The sequence below is a fragment of the Bactrocera tryoni genome, unplaced genomic scaffold (genome assembly GCF_016617805.1).
Source record: "Bactrocera tryoni isolate S06 unplaced genomic scaffold, CSIRO_BtryS06_freeze2 scaffold_7, whole genome shotgun sequence".
Classification (NCBI taxonomy): Eukaryota; Metazoa; Arthropoda; class Insecta; order Diptera; family Tephritidae; genus Bactrocera; species Bactrocera tryoni.
The window spans coordinates 1,406,056-1,424,948 of NW_024396366.1; positions in this window are offsets into that span (position 1 = coordinate 1,406,056).

The following is an 18,893-nucleotide window of genomic DNA, read 5'->3' on the forward strand; positions in this document are numbered from 1 at the left end:
GGAGTGAGAGAAGTTTTATTGTGTGGGTGAAACAGGAGACTGGCTTCAGTCTAAGGTATAGTGTGGCATTTCACTCACCAATAAAGGCGCGGCAAATTTTAAGAATCTAAGATTGATAACGCTAAGCATATATCAGGATTAAGCTTTAAAAATAAAAACAAATGTTTATTTTCTTAAATTTTTTTTTTTATATTTTTAATCGAAGTACAGTTAAAAACACTATAATTGATCAGTTATCGAGCGGGATGAAAACTTATTAAATTACTAAAATAGCTATAAAAAAGAAGGGTTGGTGATAAACAAGTAAAACTTTAGGATGGTATGTATTTTTATAATGCCAAATTATAAAAAAAATAATAACAAAAAATGTCGTCCAAAAATTAAAAAAAAATGTTAAGTGTGATCAACCCTTATCGCTTAGGGGTATGGAGATAGTGGCCGATTCTCAGACCTACTGAATGCGCATATAAGATTTGGTAAAAATCGGAGGAGTACGGTAACTAACAATGTGACATGGAATTTTTTATATTATATGTTCAGACCGACACTTAATCACACGATTTCGGCTGTTGAGTGGTTTATCCCACTAATCTTATAAATTTATCAAGATTTCGGCATACAAAAATGACAGTTCAAAATCGCACGCTAAATCTCTCTGTGCGACTCTGATTTAGCGCTATCTACTTGGCAGCATTAGAAATCTATTCCATTATCACAGCCGATTTTGACACTACAAAAAGGAAAAAATTTAAACTAACAAATTTTTATTAGAGCAATGAATCTAATTTCGGCTGAAAATCGTATTCGCAAATGAAAAAACGCGTCCATTATTTCCATTATATGGAAAATATTTAAAAGAATACGGCTTTTATTACAAAAGACTATATGACAATGTTTTCTTTTGATAAATATTGAGCGATGTAAATTCTTGAATGGCAAAAACAACTGTTTTTAATCTTTTCAACGGCAGTAAGAACACTGTTGGGTTATGAAATGCTTAAATGTAATCTAATCTTTTAAATTTTCGGCCTGAACATGGTATTAGATATTATATCAGCACTGTTCGCGCCTATCTGGCATCATCTTTCCAAACATACTTATGTTTGAAGCTTCATGGGCAGCACTTATGTGCTTGCTGTCAAACCAGCTTCCGTTTTATCTCTCTCTTCAATAAAGGAATTCGACCGCATAGCACTTTTTTCATTTCAATCCGCGTTTATATAATTCATCTTCCGCGAACGCTATTAAACATTAACATATTTTCGTCCTTCGACAAAAATTACACTATTTACGAAACTGTTTGAATGGGGAAGCATTCGATTTGGTGAGTAGTAGTATGTGATAGCAATTACGCTGAAGCTTGGGACTTATTGACCGCGAGGTACAAGGTCATACGTGTCATGGTGGACAGCCACATCAAAGCACTCATGGCAATTGAGAGTGCAGCCAAGGATACTGCTAAGGGAATAAAGCAAGTGCTAAATTATATATTTCAACACGTTGGTGCTCTACGTGCACTCGAACGACCAGTCGAATTCTGGGACGACTGGCTCGTTCACCTAACCGTTTCAAAGTTAGCACACGAAACCCGCAAGCAATGGGAGTTATCGCTCGTCATGGATGATCTACCATCTTTCTCCGTTCTTCGAGAATTTCTTGAAAACCGCGCACGCTCACATTCACAGAGCCAGAAGTAAATATCGCTACATCAACCACTACGAAGGGGCCGCATTGTTCTTATTGCAATGGTGATCATAAAATCTACGTTTGCTCACAGTTCAGCCAACTCGACTCCAAGGGTAAACTAACTGCTATTAAGAGGTTAGGTCCGTGTATAAATTGTCTTAGCAAAGGGCATATCCTCGCTAACTGTCATAGGACATCGTCGTGTCGCATATGCCAACGACGTCATCATACCTTATTCACGAAAACTTTACCAATCAACCGGCAAAGCTCAATACTCTTTCAAATGAACAACGTTTAAATGTAACCGCAAACTGCGCCGACGCTGATCGCGTCATACTACTAGCAACCGCCGAAATTATGGTACAAGATTATACCGGTCGTTGGCAACCTGCTCGCGCACATCTTCGCCTTCCCAGAACGCTATCATCCGTTCACGTCACTGCGATTGGGTCACTACAAGGAGGCCGTGCAAAGGGAGAAGTTACATTCTCCATATCAACGCGAACGCTGGATACTAAATTTCAAGTAAGTACGCTCATCTTACCGAAAATTACTAACAATCTTCCAACCTCCGCTTTACCGACGACTTCTTGGCCGCATCTTACGGATTTGCCACTAACAATGGCACAAAATACTGTATTCGGATAGGTACTGTTTGGCAACGCTGCCAATTTACAAAGCCCCACGGTGAACATTTCGATTTTACATTCCGACCTTCATTTAACTCAACTCATCCATAAGTTTTGGGAACTCGAAGAACTACCCGCCTGCAAATTCTTTTCACCTGAAGAATCTATGTATGAGAAACTATACGACGATACGACCGAGCGTGCATCGGATGGTCGCTTCATCGTGCGTTTACCTTTGAAGAAAAACGTATTGATAGGTGAATCGCGAGAAGCAGCTATTCGAGCATTACTTCGCATGGAAAGAAGATTTGCAGCTAACGAACACCTTCGTAAAGAGTATACTATGTATACTCACCTCTATGGGACACATGAAACCAGCTGAGACGACAACAGATAAACTCTACTATAAGATCAGACTTTTATTTGGATGACTTACTATCTGGTGCTGATACATTTGATGAACTCGCTTTACTTCAAAAAAACGTCTCCCACGCGCTCTCTGAAAGTCGGTTCGAACTACGCAAATGGGGAACTAATTCTCGAATGCTTAGAGATATGATACCACACGCATCTAAACAAATTTCGCATCTTTTAGCCGATGGAGACCAAATCCGCACTCTTGGTACCATATGGCACAAAAACAACGATTGGCTTTCTATAGCAGTGAGTTTTAACGACCTGCCTCTTAAATTTACAAAACGAACGTTTTTCTCCGACTCAAGTAAGGTATTCGATCCACTGGGTTTGATCGCGCCCTGTACTCTAAGATTTGGTTACAGAAACTTTTGCGCTCAAATGTGTATTGGGATGAACCAGTTCCCTCAGAAATTGCGAGGGACTGGTTGGCACATCGTCGTGAATTACCTCAACAGCGCAGCCGCACTTTATTGTCGCACACATTTTTCGGACGGTATGATTAAGGTCGTACTAGTAGCAGCGAAAACAAGAGTAGCACTTCTGAAAACTATTTCGTTACCACGACTCGAGCTTTGTGCAGCTCATTTGGGAGCAAAGCTAGTGAAGCAAGTTCAATCAAATCTAAACCACACCTTCTCAAAATTATACGCATGGACGGACTCAATGATTACTTTAGCGTGGTTACAAGGCAACCCTAGCCGTTGGTCAGTATTCGTAGCTAATCGCGTCGCTGCAGTACAAGATGTTCTACCAGCAACGCACTGGAGGCACGTTGCGTCAGAGCACAATCCCGCTGATTGCGCTTCAAGGGGCATATTACCATCGCAGCTTCTCACAAATCAACTTTGGTGGCATGATCCGCAATGGCTACATGAGAACAACAGTAGCTGACCGATTTCTGCAGAATCACACACTACAGATCTCGAGCTAAAATCTAGCAAGGCAGTAACATTGCTGACGCAAACTACCGACGATTGGGATTTTTTGACGAAGTATCATTCATTCAACAAACTTAAACGCATCACCGCTTATTTATTACGCTTCATCAATAACGCAAGGGCTTGCGCCGGGATACGAAAATTCGGCAGCTTGTCTTGCTCTGAAATACAAAACGCTGAAATAGCATTCGTAAAGTACACTCAATTTATTGTTTTTAAAAAGGAAAAATAAGCCAATACATACACGAAGCAGTCTAGCAAGACTACAACCTTTTCTAGACGCAAATGGTATCTTACGAGAAGGAGGCCGCATAAAAAACGCGCCTCTTTCGGACTATAGTTAACATCCTATAATAGTGCCGAAAAAATCACTGCTCGCTAAGTTAATCGCAGAAGTACATCTTTTAACATTACATGGTGGACCTCAGATAATGCAAGCCGCGCTTCAACGAATATTTTGGGTGCCAGGCATTTCTAACCTCGTCCGTGGTATATATCGAAAATGCATTCATTGTAGACGACTGAGTTGTCAGGCATTACAACAACTCATGGGTGATCTGCCTCCAAGTCACGTTACTTCAACCAGATGTTTCTTACATAGTGCAGTGGATTACGCTGGCCCTTACGCCGTGGAGTTTACGCATGGAAGAGGTGCAAAATCTACAAAGGCATATATATGCTCATTTATTTGCATGAGTACTGGTGGTATGCATCATGAGCTTGCTGGAGACCTTTCTTCAATCGCTTTCATCGCTGCTTACAAATGTTTTATTAACCGGAGAGGGCACTGTCAGCACATTTACTCTGACAACGGCACTAACTTCGTGGGTGCTGAAAAGAAATTACGATTAGCCTATGAACGCTGCATTCGCGATGAAAGAGTGTCAGCATATTTTGCAAACGCCCAAATATTTTGGCATTTCAATCCTCCAAATGCCCCTCACATGGGTGGCTTCTGGGAGGCTGGTATAAAAAGTATCTAATATCATCTTAAGCGGGCCTTAGGTACTTCGCTCCTAACTTACGAAGAATTTGCAAAAGTACTGACTGAAGTTGAAGCCTGTGTAAACTATCGTCCTATTATTCCTACAAATGTAAATGACTTTGATGTCCTCACTCCTGGACACTTCATGATTGACGAACCGCTAAAGGGACTTCCCGACCCTGACGTTGAGGTCTTCAAGGGAACTATATTTCAACGTTGGCAAATCATTGTGTCAATTAGACAGCACTTCTGGAATCGATGGCGAGACGAGTATCTTGTCAGTCTTCAACGTCGTTCGAAATGGACACGTTCAACGCCGAATTTGCAGAAAGATGATATCGTTATCATACATGAAGGCAACGCGCCCCCAACTAAATGGAAGCTTGGCCGTGTTATTGGCACTTCCCCAGGAACGGATGTCAAGTACGGGTTGTAAATTTGAAGACATACTGTCCACACATTTTCTATATGATATTCTTAGATTTTAACTAAAATTGTACTTTTTTGTACTGTTGTTCAAGGCGGCCGGTATGTTCGCGTCTATCTGGCATCATCTTTCTAAACATATGTTTGAAGCTTCATGGGCAGCACTTATGTGCTTGCTGTCAAACCAGCTTCCGTTTTATCTCTCTCTTCAATAAAGGAATTCGACCGCATAGCCGGCTTTTCATTTCAATCCGCGTTTATATAATTTATCTTCCGCGAACGCTATTAAACATTAACAAGCACATAAGTACTAATGTACGTATGTAATTACAATTCAAATTCAAAACAAGAGTATTATCTTTGATTATCTTGCTCTTGCAAAACCCTTGCACGGTGCACGAATTGCAGAATTTTCCTCTTGGTGCAACGACACAACAACAAACACACGCAGAAAATTATTTACAATGGCTGTAAAATATGTCAGACCAAAACCCATGTTTATATTCATGCAATGGCTCGTAAAAATATAATTGCAACCCTATGTCACCTGTCATTTTCATAAAGACATAATTCGCCGTTAAATTGTTGAGGAAGGTTAGTTTTAAATAGATTTTATAATTTCTGCTTAAATTATAAAGATTTGTTACAGTTTTTTGTCAATTTCACATTTTATGTTTTTTATGCATCCAAACTTATTAGTGCTTATACCCAATGTTCGTACATTTTTACTGGAGTATGCCTCACATGATTTGAATCAATCATACATACTCGTATATTACTTTGGTTCTAGAGATAAAGAGACGCCCAAATCTCCTGTCACTGGAAATGTGAGAACCGCTCACTTACCGAACTTTGACTGGATCTGGTAGGTTTTGATGTTTTGCAATCGGAATGACTGGAGCGGCAGATCGCAATTATACCAAAAATATATGTGCCGTCATTCAAGATCGCTAATAAAACATGTAAAACAATTAAAATTACAGAAAGTGCGAATTTAAATATATTTCATGAAACGTTTTGTATAATAGTATTAATTTTCAATTACCAGTGATTAAAAACATTTATTAATTGAGAACTAACAGGCTTAATTCACTTTATTAAATATTCAAAGTTCAAAAGTTAGTTGTTTCAATATACCGTAAAATCATAAAAATATATTTAAATAGTTTCGCTGTATATTAGAAGTCGTCCAATATAAAATAATTTTTAATTGTAATAAATATTTTAATTTAAATGCCCAAAATTCTTATTTTGTGCGATCTAGCTACAATGGAAAATTATATAAAAAAGCTTATTTTGAGGCGCTCTCACACTGGAATAAGTTGGGCATCCCATTATCCCTGCTGGTTGGTTCAACTCATACTAGTATTGTCACTAGCGATGCGAATGAAGTTTTAGGCAAATTTCGCTATTTCGAATTGCGAGTAGCGAGGGCATAGCAAATTAGCTGTGAAGTAACGAAAGAACTAGCGAAAATGAATATTTGGTATTGCCTTTTGCATCAACTTGCACAACTATCAAAATTTGGCGCACCCTTATTTGATTCACAATTGAAATTGCAAATGGAAAAAACGTTAGTATCGTTTTAGAAAGTTATTTATTGTATTTAATTTATTAAAAAGTTACTTATTTTCAGAATAAAAAGAACTAGCCAGAAGAAATTTAGGTGATGGTGAGGTTGATGGAAAAAAATCCTGATCTCCTGTGTTTGACTTTTAATATCAAACTGTTTGAATTGTAAGATCAAACGTTAAAACATATATGTATACGATTATTTATTATTATTATTTTTCAGTCTTAGTAATCTAATTATCTAATGGTTGTTTTCAACTATACAATGCAATACATGTATGGGTGTGTGTTGTCATATAATTTATGTTGCATGGTTTGGGTTTTTTCAAGTGCACATGTGCATTTGTAATCAATTGCCCAAACCTAAGGAAATTATAAATATTATATTTCTTGAGTGCATGAGTATTACATATTAATGCATACGTGCCTCATATATGCATGTATGTTGCATATAAATGCATATATTTTTATGTGTTTGCCTCTGCCTTATCTAATTTATGTGGACTGTATAACTTATTACAATAGCTGGACTATTTCTTATCTTATTTATCATTTGTAAAGAATATAAAAATGTCTAAATATATGTAAGTATATTAATACATTCCGCCTTTTTGAAGCATTGAACATGTTCAATTTTGAACATTCTCCTGTGCGGCAAAAGTGACTACAGTTTGTGGCCGTGTCATGTTCGTCAACTAAGTGACGTTCACGATGACTATGTGTCTTTCTGTGTTGAATTAATGATAGTTTGGTCATAACTATTTCTTCAAATTCGTTACAAAGGTATCTTGTGGACTTTCCTTCTTTCATATCGGACGACGGTGTACCTTTGATGTGACGTTTCTTTTTTTGCACTTTAATATTCTCCACTTCACTTCTTTCGTCTTTCGGTAATTGTTATATGTGTTTGGTTGGTAGACATCTCATCCGTTTCTTCTTCTTGGCTTTTGGTTTCAGTACTGCATCTTCCGCTGTCCTACCTCCATCGTCAGCGACTTTAATTGTCATGTCTTCATTTGTCTCTTCATCATGCGGGTCAAAATCCATTATTGCATCTGTAACAATATAACCAGCCTTCCTACTTCCTCCGAAGTGAGGACTCTCCCGGGGAATAAAAAACTTCTTAAAGTCTTCTCTTCCCGTAGGTGATAAAATCCCTTATTTAAAGTCATTATCCAAAAATTTAACTGCTTCTACATTGATTTTATTTTCGTTCATTAAAGAGGTGCTTGCTTGAACCTCCTCTTTAGTTTTCTTCGTTTCTGCCAGGATGCATGGTTTTTGATCGCATTTAGTTGTTGACTTATCATCAGCTACCATTGGGTCGTGCTCTTCCGTTGTGTCTTCAACGCAATGCTTCTCAAAACGTATACCTTCTACGAGCAGCTTGCATTCCTTCAATATGTCTTCAACGCAATGCTTTTCCAAAAGTATATCTTCTAATATGTCATCAATGAAATGCTTTTCGAAACGCACATATATCTTCTACGCGCATCTTACCAAAGGTAATGTCTTCTACACGTAGCTCATCTTTTCTATTTTTTAAAATGCTTTTTTCTTTCTTTTTTAATATTTTCAAAGTGTGAGTTACATCCTAAGATAGATCTGCTATCTCAACATTAAAATATGTATTGTTGTAATAGATTGTCAATTTATGGATATTTCTTTCCATGTTGCTCCATAAATTCTTCAGACGGTCTTCGTAAAATTCGATTTCAGTTTCGTCTCCAGTATTTATATTTTTTTTTGCCTCTGCAATTGTAGATCGAATTCTTTCCGATCTTTTTTCAATTGCCTGCTCTATGAGGTCTATAATTTTATCAGTTGGGCTACTTGTCATCAAACAAACAGTCGTCGCACTCGCGACTAGGCTCATTCGTCACTGTTGACGGTCATAACTTTGAAGTCATAGATAACTTCGTCTGTCTTGGAACCAGCGTAAACACCAACAACAATGTCAGACTGGAAATCCATCGCAGAATGACTCTTGCCAACAGGTGCTACTTCGGACTAAGTAGGCAATTGAAAAGTAAACTCCCCTCTCGACGAACAAAAACCAAACTCATCATTCCCGTCCTGCTATATGCTGCAGAGGTATGGACGATGACAACATCTTGAGTCGACGTTACAAGTTTTCGAGAGAAAGGTTCTGCGAAATATTTATGGTCCTTTGCGCGTTGGCCACTTCGAATATCGCATTCAATGGAACGATGAGCTGTATGAAATATGCAACAACATTGACATAGTTCAGCAAATAAAAACACAGCGGTAACGCTGGCTAGATCATGACGTCCAAATGGACGAAAACACTCCAGCTCTGAAAGTATTCGACGCAGTACCCGCCGGGGGAAGCAGAGGAATAGGAATACCTCAGGTGGACAAGAACCTGGCTTCGCTTGGAATCTTCAATTGGCGCCACCTTGCGAAAGGAAGAAACGGCTGGTACGCTGTTGTTAACTCGGCAATAACCGCGCAAATGGTTTCTACGCCAGTAAAGAAAGAAGGAAAACTACACTATGACAATGCATTCGCAAGTGGTCCTCGGCGACGATCTGCTGCTGTTCCACTGAAGTTTCCTTCAACTGGTTCCAGTGGTACCACTATATCAAGAAAACATTATTCATTTAAAGTTATAAGTTATAACGATCCGAAACCATAGCGTTCAGAATTGTATTTGCGTTAACTTATTTTAGTATGCAATCCAGCAACAAATCTTTTAAACTAGTATAAAAATTTATGATTTTATGAAATTTCGATGCTTTATGACACGTTGTGAGTACCTCAATTGTGTAAAGCACAACGTACATTAATAATCACAGTTGCTTTACTAGGAGGATATTGTAGTTTACGTTCAACTATTATACAATGATAACGACATTTTAGCACTCCAATTGTCCTTTCAACTGCGCTCCTTGCCTTTGTATGTATTTTATTACAATTTGATTCCGCTGATGCTGTAGATACTCGTGTAGTAGATAATTATGTATGTACATACCAGAGAGCTGCAACGAGTATGATTAAATCAGAACAAACACTCATGCCAAAAACACATTCAAATCAATTCAGTCCATCATAGACAACATTGTTGATCAATTCGAGTACCCGCCAGGTCAAATGATTTGATGCCACATAAACAATCTGTTCTTCGGTAATCACGATCGGGTAAACGGTATGGCTAACTTCGGATCAAATCGTTTCATGTCAAATCATAGCGTTGCGACGAGTACAGTACGAGTACAGCAAATTTTCTGCTGGATTGATTTGAATCATGTGTGGAAAAAATGTATCAGCTTTGAACAATTGCGCATGTTACAAATTTTCGATGAGTAAAAAATGGAAACCACATCGAGAACGTACATGTCATCGAAAATTGCGATAAAATCGCTGAATTGGTCGAAAGAGACCGGCATAGTAGCAGCCAAATCAAGTCAAAAATTCATTTCAATTTCAATAAAAAAAAAAATCAATAAAAATACCGCAAGACTTTTTTGACAACCTTTTATATACATACATTTGTTGTCTGTATGTACTCTATGGAATGTCCATTATACATAGAACATACATATGAACATACAAACAAATGTATTTGAAATAGAACAAAAGTGCACTAGTAAATCAGTGTTTAAGGGATGATATAAGTTAACACATTAGTCTGCTAGTTTGCCCACTGTAGCGTTCTTAGAGCTACTCCACAATTTAAAATAAATAATAAATTAAATTTTCTAAAGTGTAAACAAAATTTTTAAAGTGGCCCATAAGGCTAAATTGTTTTAGTGTGTTTAAGTAACCATAAAGGAAAAGTGCGCTAAAGAATTAAGTAAAATAAAATAAATAGTAAAGGATTAAAAAAGTTGTCAGTTTAAAAAAAGGATATCAGAATGAATGAAGAGACTTTGAGGGTAATAGTGACAGCTGCCGTCACAGCAGCTACAGAAAGGACTAGGGCCTCCTTCGAGAGAACAATGGGACAGCTGACGGACAGGCTAAAGGCTTTAGAAACTCCATTGGAAGTGGAGGAATATGAAGCGGTGACGATAGACCCGACTTTTCGGTGTGAAGAATCTTTAGAGATTATTAAATCTCTGCCGGAATTCAGTGGCGAAAGGTCACGATATGTTAGTTGGCGGCAAGCTGCATTTGCTGCCTATAAGTTATTTGAAAATTACGAAAACAGTTCAAAACACTACCAAGCGGTAGCAATAATGAGAAATAAAATTGTCGGTTCGGCCGACCAAGTGTTATCGTCATTCAATACCATGCTTAATTTTAAGGCGATCATCACGCGGTTAGACTTTACTTATGCTGAAAAGTGACCAGTGTATTGGATTGAACAGGAAATGTCAACTCTTAGGCAGGGAAACTTTCAATTGCTGAGTTTTACGACGAGGTCGAAAAGAAATTGACCTTGATAATAAATAAAACTATTATGTTAAATGAGGGCAAAAAAGAACTGATAGAGTCACTTTGTCAAAAAATATATGTAGGCAAGATGCCTTGAGGGTTTTTGTTTCTAGCTTGCGGAAACCAATGAACGACATCATGTTTTGCCCGATATTCGTTTGCAAATACAGTACAGTAAAATGAATTCAGCTCAGGGAGGAAACAATGGTGGAAGGACATTTGCTCCACACCACTCTCCTCATTACAAACAAGTGGAAAAAAACATGTAGATGCGGCAACCCCTATGGAGGTTGATCTGACTCTATCGCACTACAGGCAAGGAGGGAATTATAATCCAAATTGGAGAGCTGAGCGGGATTCTCAGAGAACCCGAATGGCATCCCAAAACTTTAATCAAAGGCCGACAGCCTATAATAATAACCTACACTCTCAAGAAAGGGAAACTATGAAAAGGCCTCGCGAGAGCGATAGGCAAAATATTTCGAAAATACAAAGGGTTAATCACTTAACCCAAGATTCAGTCGAAGATTTTAATGAAAAGGAGTCACAATGTGAATTTTTGGAAGAAATAAATTTTTTAAACGTAGGTCGATCCTGCCCTATGTAGATACGACACTGGCAGGGTGACCAATGAAATTGTTGATCGATACCGAAGCGGGAAAAAATTTTGTTAAACCGAATGAAAATTTAAAAGGGGTAAAGAACGTGGAAAACTCATTTAAACTTAGGTCCATCCACGGTACTGCCGTGATTAAGGAAAGGTGCTTAATTAACGTGCTCGGAAAGACGGCCCAATTTTACCTTCTTTCCGAACTTAAAACCTTTGACGGTATTATTGGGTTCAACTTCTTAAAAGAGGTTGGCGCAAAAATAGACTTACAAAAGGGGACCATTCACTATAAAGGTGGTGAGCAAAAATTATCTTATAATGATTGTAAAAGTGTCAACAAAATAGTCGGAAACGGGAATTCCACTAAGGAAATACGGGAAAGATATCTTTTATATTGGAAAAACATGCAAAAGTCTTCGCAAATCCAGATGAGGCTTTGCCGTTTAACACTAATGTGGTAGCCACCATTAGAACAGTCGATAACGAACTGATTTATTCAAAATCATTCCCTTACCCGATGGCCGCTTCAGAATTTATTAATCAAGAAATTAAAAATTTACTACAAGACGGAATAATTCGTTCTTCTCGATCTCCATATAATAATCCTATATGGGTTGTCGATAAAAAACAAGGGATAGATGAGAACGGGAGGAAGAAGATGAGGATGATAGTTAATTTTAGGAAACTGAACGTCAAAACAGTTTCGGACAGGTATCCCATTCCAGATACTTCAGTCATTTTAACAAATATGGGAAAATCAGCATTTTTCACGACACTTGACTTAAAGTCAGGGTTCCACCAAATTAAATAATGGAAAATATGAATTCTCTAGACTTCCTTTCGGGCTGAAAAATGCGCCCGCAATTTTCCAAAGGGCAATTGATGACGTTCTCAGAGATGTAATAGGGAAATGCTGTCATGTTTACATCGATGATGTAATCATCTTCTCAAGCAATGAAGAGGATCATTACAGAGACATCGAAAGAATTTTAACGAAACTTTACCAAGCCAACATGCGAGTTTCAATGGAGAAATCGAAATTTCTTAGGGAACAAGTGGAATTCCTTGGATTTATTGTTTCGAAGGAAGGGATAAAAACATGCCCTGATAAAGTCAACGACATTCTGAATTATAAAACGCCTAACACTCTTCGTGGTTTACGAGCATTTTTGGGGCTATCTGGTTACTATAGAAAGTTTATTAAAGACTATGCCTCCATAGTAAAGCCTCTGACAAGATACTTAAGGGGTGAAAATGCGAACGAATCAATGAAAAAATGTTAAAATTGAGTTGGACAACGCCCGTTGATGGATTTCGAAAAAGTTAAGAGAATTTTATCTTCTGAGGACGTACTTCTACTATATCCTGATCACAATAAACCATTTCACTTAACAACTGATGCTTCAGCACACGCTATTGGGGCGGTATTATCTCAAGGCAATAAGCCTATAACCATGATTTCTAGAACGTTATCGACAGCAGTAGAGAATTATGCTACCAATGAAAGAGAGCTTCTAGCGATAGTGTGGGCACTTCAGAAGCTGCGAAACTATTTGTACGGAGTAAACCAGCTGAATATTTTTACCGATCATCAGCCTTTGACCTTCGCTGTCTCGGATAAGAATCCAAACACGAAAATAAAACGCTGGCGAGCATTTGTGGAGGAGTTTTCACCTCAATTTCATTATAAACCTGGTAAGGATAATCATGTTGCCGATGCTTTGTCACGACAACACATTAGTGCAATAGAGCAGGAATCCTCATCTGTTACTATGCATAGTGAAGAATCTCTAACAGAAGTTATTCCAAAAGAGGAAAACCCGGTTAATTCATTTCGAAATCAGATAATTCTGGAAGAAGGAAATGTCACAACCAAGAAAACAAGAATTATTATCAAGTCAAGGATAAGGCATCAAATTACATTTAAAAATCTTCAGGATCTACTAGAATTGATTGGTTATTGCGTTAATCCTGATGTAGTTAACGCTATTCTATGCAGTTTTCTTATTTTGGGCGAAATTCAGGACGAGATTGTAAAGAAATTCCCCTCAATAAAATTTCGTTATACAATGAGACTAGTTAATGATATTTTTAATGAAGACGATCAGAATGAAATACTGGCAATGGAACATAGTAGGGCACATCGCTCTGTCCGAGAGAACATTAAACAGATATTGAACGACTACTATTTTCCAAATATGCGGAAGAAATTAAAGGAAATTACTGTCAACTGCAAAATTTATAAAGAAGCCAAGTACGAACGGCATCCGCCTAAACCAGAGTTAGGAAAAACTCCGATACCATCCCGTCCTGTGGAAATGTCACATATAAATATTTATTTTGCCACAGTTATCCCAATTGCATCAAGGCCAATTGTTGACGTAAAACAAGCTTTATTACAAATCCTTAATTCTTTTGAAAATACGAGGAATGTGACGGTTGATAACGAAAAGTCACTGAACTCACAAACAATAAAGTCCCTTCTTAAGGATCATTTTGGAGCAGACATTTTTACAACCCCTCCTTTCCATAGTACAACAAATGGGCAAATAGAGAGATTTCATAGCACCTTAACTGAAATCTCTAGATGCACTAAGCTAGAACAAGCTATAAATGATACCAATGAACTAATACTTCTTGCTACTGCAAAATACAATAGATCAATTCATTCAGTAACTGGATGGAAACCTATCGAGCTGAATTTTTCCATGCCTTTGGACCTTGAAACCGAAATAAAAGGCAAATTAATTAAAGCCCAGGAAAATGAGTTGGCAAGGAACAATAGCGGTAAACTTACGAGTTTACCAAGGGATAAAGTTTACGTTAGGACCAATAAAAGAATTGGCAATAAATTTACAAAAGTTTTTACGGAAAAAACGATTAAAAAGGATCTAGGATCCACAGTTTTAATAGATAAGAGGAAGGTTCATAAGAGTAACCTTAGGTAATACATTTTTTTTTATTTCTTTCACCTTTACAGAGTTATTTTACCACTTTTGCGTATTTAGTAATCCGACAGCAAAATTATTAATTTTACAAAATCTAACTACATACCAGTTATTGACGGAAATATAGCAGTTTGGGATAAATACGACTACTTAACGCATCGAACGAATTTGACAAATTACCTCACCGTCTTGCGGGAAACAGAAAACATATTTCATGTTTTCCCCAATCACATATGACTAAAGTTCTTCAAGAGGACATTAACCAAATTTATCGATTGATTGACACGGTGAAAATTCACCATAGACAAGCGCGAAGCATAAAAATGATTGGCACTGCGCTAAAATACATAGCGGGAACTCGATTTCGACGATTTTAACGAACTAAAATTTAAAACACAAGAACTTATAGATTCCAATGACCGTCATTTCTTCATAAACACTCAGATACAACAGCAGATCGACAAATTGACTGAGACTGTGAACAAAATTATTTCTAATACAAAAAAAGCCGATATTGACACTGGTCATATTTTCGAATTACTAATGGCCAGAAATAGGGCAGTTATAACAGATTTGGTCAATATAATTTATTCCATAGTTTTAGGTAAATTAAATGTTGTAAGTCCCATAATTTTGGATACAAATGAAATTTCGAAAATATTGATCACTGAGTACACTTTAAATGTAAGCATAAGCGATATTGTAAGTAATTCTAAGTTAAAAATTTTTCAAAATGATAATGTAATATACTTTATTGTTAAGTTTCCTAGAATACAAAAAGTATGCAGCTTAGTTAGGGTTTTTCCGGTGGCACACGACGACAAAATAATTCTTTTGGAGACCGATACTGTTGCAGATTGCGGCAATTCCACAATTCCAGTTAAAAACTGCACGACAGCACTATCTGCAAGTTTCTGTAAAATAAAAACGGATTCTACCAGGGGTGTTGTGGAATCTGATAGTTGTCGGAATCAGAATTGAAACCGATCAAAAAACGTAGTAGGTGTCATGAATTCAGATATCATTGGTTTGATATTCGAAACAGAATTTGTATCAGATTTGGGTGTCACGGAAACCAATTTTATCGGTTTTGCTATCAGAAACAAAGCAAGAAGATAGTCGCTCACAGATTTGAAATGTAAGCTAAGAAATCAAGTCATTTTATTATTTCGAATTGATTTATCTTTATTTTTATAGGGGAAACATAAGTATAAAACACGAAATGTCTTAATTATTGAGTTTTTGGAAAAAAATCCGGATATTTAAAGATATTAGATTTACAAAACGTAATAAATGTAATTTAACACCCAAATGCGTCCTTATTCATTCGATAAATGTTATCTCTTAAACTCTTTCTTTAATTCAGAACTCATTAAAAACTTTAATAGGATTGCTACCAAATGTATTCATTTGCCATTCTGTGACACCAATGAAAATCAGAATTGGTTTGCAATTCTGACAGCTAAGCAATTCTGTCTTGGATTCCACAACACCCCTGTACATGTGTGAGGCAACTATTTAATAATAACAAGGCGACATGCAAAACTACCTACAATAACCTTGATCAGATCATCGAGGTTGACAGTGGCTTAATCATCATAAACGATCAAACAGTCGAAGTTCGGGAAAGAGAAACATCATCGGTTACGATATCCGGCACTTATTTGGTGACATTCGAAGAAGAAGTCTGCATAAATGATACAACGTTTTTCAATGAAAAAGTGAAGGCAACGCTCCGACCTGGGATTCCTTCAACACAGTTTGTTAACTTGACCGACCATTTGGAAATTTTAAGCGTACCTTATTTGCGCAAAATTAATTTGAAGAACCTTGGACACATTTAAAAGCTAAATGAAATGGTCCATAACCGCACTACTCTCTGCATGTTAGTCATACTGGCCGTTGCTATCATTATAGGTGGAACATTAGTATTTTGGATACGCAGGACGAGTAAACGCATAAAGGACGCAAATGACAAGAAGGAAGCGGTAGCCAAGATCATGCAAGCGGCCGCGGACGGCCTCGATTTAGAAGGGGGGCAGTTAACACATTAGTCTGCTAGTTTGCCCACTGTAGCGTTCTTAGAGCTACTCAACACCAGCCAGTAAGCGTTGGAATAGTCCGCGTCAGCATTTTCACATCAACTGGCAAATTCTTCGCTACTCCAATATCAGCGCGGTAGCAGCGATTCAACTGTTGTCTAAACGACAACAACAGCAACAGTATCAGGTGCAGTAATAGCAGAATTGCCGAAATAGTGCCAAAGCTTTGGGAATCAGGCAGGGCTCACGTTTTTTAAGTTTTAGTCTTAAGCCAGACTTTAAGAGAAGCACATAGTGCTTTATAAAATGAAATTGAAAAATATTAAAGTTTAAAGTGAAGAAGCAATTTAGTTAATAAAGATTATTGAATTATAAAACTGGAGAAACATATTTTATTCAACGTAAAACAGCCGTAAGGACTGGAGGAATGACAACTTTAATTTCCTGAACAACAGCGGTAAGGATTAATTTATACAAACCAAACGCTGTTGATCATTTCAATCATTGAAACATAAGTTTACATCATTTCGGGTATTTTCTGCTGATACGAACGTTCATAAAAAATCAGGTATAAGCTGATCGCTAGTGGTACAAAGTTGTTCTCTATCGCTGATTTGAAGACAAACGGTTCGATTCGTGTGCATGTATCGAACTGACAGAATCAGACAGAGTAACGGATCAATACTCAATTATAACAAAAATTTATTACTCGTATTGTAGTTACCTAAGTAAACCGAATTGTGATCTCCTCTTTGGTATGTTTACTCCAAATATGTTTTTAAAGACCGCAGGCCTGTTAATAATAATAAGTTATAATTTATTTGTTTAGTTGCTACTTACAATCATCGCATTTATGCTGTAAAATCCTTTTCTATTTAGATACAAATGTTTGTTTTCGCACTAAGCAATGATCGAAACATGCGTTATATCAACGCAACCAATCATTTCCTTTAAAATCAACGAAACAGTGGGCTGCGTAATACCTATTTGAAAATCATTTCCCACTGTTGCTGATAGTTTTCCTTAAATCTAATTATAAAAACTTATGTGATATGTGCGTATACACTTTTATACCAATAAATACTTACAATATAGAAGAAAGTTCCATGGGATTGAAGTGATCCCTGATGAACCGTCGCTGCTTAAGTAATTTGTGTCCTTTCAACATAGCCATCTTCAAAATATAAATCCACGTTTCTAAACATTTTAATTGAATTTTTTAAAATAACACCGTATAATTTGAAAACAAACAATTAGGGGCTTTACATAGTCTCATAAAGTTATAAGTTATAACGATTCGAAAACATAGCATTGACAATTGTAAATGTGTAAACTCGTTTTTGTATGTAATTCAAAAAAAATTTTTTTATCCCAAATATTCAGTTTAAGACGTTAAAAATGTCAATTTCGGATGAATTCGTGTGACATTTCTTAATTATTTTAGTATGGCAGCAAAAAAGTTAAGCGAATGTGTTCATTCGCCAGTCATGTCGAATTTTCGCCAAAACGTTCGACTCGCCAAATGCATTCGCTTCGCCAGTGATAATACCAACATCAATCTATCGTCGCAACGAAATGTGCTGATGTTTTAGTAAAATTAAGTATATTTTAGATATATGTACATATATAGTATGTATATCTGGGCAATGGACGTCGCTGTCAGCACTGTCTCGGCTTTTCAACTGAGCTAGTTCTTAGAACAGGTCTCGGCGATGCGTACAGGCGGCATCTAGCCAAGGCTTTATTTTCTTCCTGGTAAATTAACCATACGACATTAAGGTAGGGAGAAATCGCTGCTACAGTAAGTCTACGATCCAAAGCAAAGTGCAATTTAAAAACTATTGTGAACTGAAAATACATTACGATCCGTTTGCTGTCGTATGTCATAATGACAATCACCGCATACGATTGACGTATCACGTAATTTTCTTTCGTATGTCTCCCGATCCGTGCACGGATGTAACGATTCGCAAAACTTGTCGCAAATTCTATCGGAAACAAAAAAATTCAAAGAGATACATATTTTACAACTTATGTTCTAGTAAAACTAAGAAAATTTAAAAAGAAGTGTAAAATTCCAAAAAATTTTAAAATTAAAAAAAAGTGGTTTTAGCATATGTTCAAACATAGTTTTTTTTAGTTTAAATAGAAGATAATTTAATGCCAAATGTAATCAACTATGCCCCAATTCCATACGACGTTTATTCTTTTTTTCTATCCCGCACGCCAATTAAGAAAA